We start from the raw sequence: 3,252 nt of genomic DNA on the forward strand, positions 1-3,252 counted from the left end.
TTTGTTAAAATATCAATAAAATTACATCATTTTTATTACGAAAGTCTCCTTCAGCATCGATTAAATAAACGCAACCAACAACTGTTTAACAGTTTATTCAATTCAGTGTGAGACTTACTTCTGTTATTTGGCGGACAAGGCTGTATCTCAACAGTTTTCTGTTAACACAAAACTAGAGTTAGATATCCGTTCATGTCGGTGTGGAACATTTGCACGAGCTCTGCTTCGGTAGGGATGTACGTCGCATACAAAGTGTTGATATACTCTTCCTAATCGTAATGAAAAGATATCAGCTGTGAAATTCTTTTTAAAAAAAGGATCACATTACCAAAAAAGTGTTACATATGACCACTTGATTATATACCACATAACGAATTCGACTTCCAGACTGGAACTATTCCAGTTGACGGTTTACATTTAAACTTGTAATGCTTTTATTCAATCTGGCGCAGAATTGATTTTATATTTCGCTTTGCAATTGTTCGGCGTCGATTGTCGATTTTTAACTTGTGTGATAAAAATATGTAGGACAAAAATTAAACAGACAATAAAATAATTAGATGGCAAAATTATTTATAATATTGAATAATCACCTCAAGAATATGCATGATAATTTTACGCTGTATAACTACTATTTCATTACGACGGTGGAGGAACCAGGATGTAGTATTTTAAAATTCAGTTGATATACATTTTCAATGTTACCTCATTGATTTTTCCAGTTTGCTGAGACTCTTTCCAGATACCGGAGAAAATGTGGTACGAATCCTCTCCCGCGTGCTCGTTACGGCGGCCATTTTCGTCAGTCAGAAAATGAATCACAGCTAAGTATCCCCCAATAAAAGAATATTGTACCATAGTAAACAATAATAAATTTAAGTAAGATATAATAATTATTATTATTGAAAGGATTAATTTGCACTGAGATTCTGACATTTCCTTCTTTAGCACGACACCACAAAAGCTGTTTCTAATCAATCTGTCATTGTTGTCGGAATGACTCCAGTTCATCGTTGTTACAATCATCCTGGAATACCCCGTCATGGATATCACAGGGTCTTGAAAGTAGTCATGAAAAAGAGAACTAATGACTCGGACTTGTTTTATAGTATCGAACTTGAGAGTAAAGTCGGACAGTGTATCAATCACGGTATATGAATGTATGCGTGTTTCTATACTTCTGAGTCATCAATTACAACATGCAGTTAATGTATGTTTTGTTTGACTAACAAGGATGCAATTTTATGCTCGTTTTATTTTTCCTCATGGTCCGTTGCTGTATACCTTATTATCATTTGAGAAAAGGACATTACTTACTTGGATTGACAGTGGTTTACATGTCGGTTGTCATGAATGAAGGAAAATACGCTTGATTTTCAGGAATATCTGGTTTTATTATCCTTGTATTTTTCATGAGTCTCCGTGTATTTTTTTCCTCTGCTTATATTTTGTCCTTGTTTATGGCATTTTTTAACAATTCTGACAATAATACTTAAAAGGTATATCGATTTAAAGTAAGCTTTTGATAAAAGTAGAATGTAAAGTACAGATACGGGTACTTGATGCAGGACAAATCTTTTGTTTCATATCTGAAGTGGTATGTACGATGTAACAATGTTAAAAGAAGATTGTAATAGTCGATCAAACTGTACTAGATTGATGTCATGTTCGCCGTGATTGTTAAATCTCTGCATGATTTTGTAGTCGTTTCAGCTGATTACAAATGTCATGAAAAAGGATCTTGTGCTTTATGTTGCGAAATTAATTCAGTATGCAAGAATTTACATAAGGTACGATTCAGTACACAATTCTAATTTGATACAGTAAAGATAAAGTAATAAATTTAACTCAAATCATCATACTTTTTTCAAGTATCATGAGTAATGACGTTAGATATCAAAGAAATAAAGATAACTTATCGAAATATAGTGCATTGCCCTATATATTAAGAAACGGTTAATTGGCAAGATAAAGTTACACTTTACTTCAAAATACGTATGATTTAACAATAATCTTATGACAAGGAGAATGACATGGCATAACAGGCATGATCGGTTATCAATAATTTTATATGTTCAAGATAAATGTGTATAAACGTGTTGACGAATAAATGTTGATACGATTCAGTACACAATTCTAATTTGATACAGTAAAGATAAAGTAATAAATTAAACTCAAGTCATGATGCTTTTTCAACGTATCATGAGTAACGATCTTAGATATCAATGAAATAAAGATAACTTATCGAAATATAGTGCATTTCCCCATATATCAAGAAACGGTTAATTGGCAAGATAAAGTTACACTTCACTTCAAAATACGTATGATTCAACAATAACATGGCAAAACAGGCATCGGTTATCAATAAAGAACTGTCTAATTTGTTATGCTAAAGACAGATGTGTAGAAACGTGTTTAAGAATAAATGTTTATACTATTTTTGCACCGATGCACGTATTCAGTATAACAAACTATAAATTATATGCACTTACCTATCACAGTTTCCATGAGTTCCAGTGAAACGCCTCCGTCAGCAGCGCCGAACTCTGCTATACTTATCGTTCTGGACTAACCATACTCTGATTTCATCAGATTATCTTGTAAAATGTGATATAACAAAATTGGAAATTACCAGACAGTTGCGTCTTTTATGATATACATGATGTGTATATTATTATAAATATACATATATTTATTGAAATCTTCGGAATAAATTATCTTATTTTTTGTTAAAATAAAATCCTTATTTAGAGTAATACCGAGTTGTACTAACAAATCTTTTTCTTTGGAGTGTGTCACTCAAAATTATTTCTCAGCGATCACATATATGCTCAGTTGGTTTTGCCCACGACGTACTAAGATTTCTAAACATTGATAATTGATCAATCATCATCCATGGTCTTCGGTTATATTATGTGACATAACATAGTTCATTATATTAATGCCTCTACTAGGATTCCAACTCGGTACCCCTGGATTACTATTTTGACGCTTAGCCGATCGAACTAAAGAAATGTTTTATCTATTTTGACGTCCTGCTATCCAACGAACATTTGTTTGTTAAGATTCAGTTCCAATATTACACCATACCGTCGATACTAATATATGTGTGTGGCAGAGACAGCCTGTCCGGGTTTTTCAGATGATATATATATATATATATATATATTATTAATAAACAGTATATTCTGCATTGTAATTAAATTGTAATAGCATGATAATAATGCTGATTGTGCAGTATCGTGGTGTCTA

This window comes from Ylistrum balloti, unplaced genomic scaffold (genome assembly GCF_031769215.1).
Source record: "Ylistrum balloti isolate Yb309-2 unplaced genomic scaffold, AGI_CSIRO_Ybal_v1 Utg371290, whole genome shotgun sequence".
In the NCBI taxonomy this organism is placed as follows: Eukaryota; Metazoa; Mollusca; class Bivalvia; order Pectinida; family Pectinidae; genus Ylistrum; species Ylistrum balloti.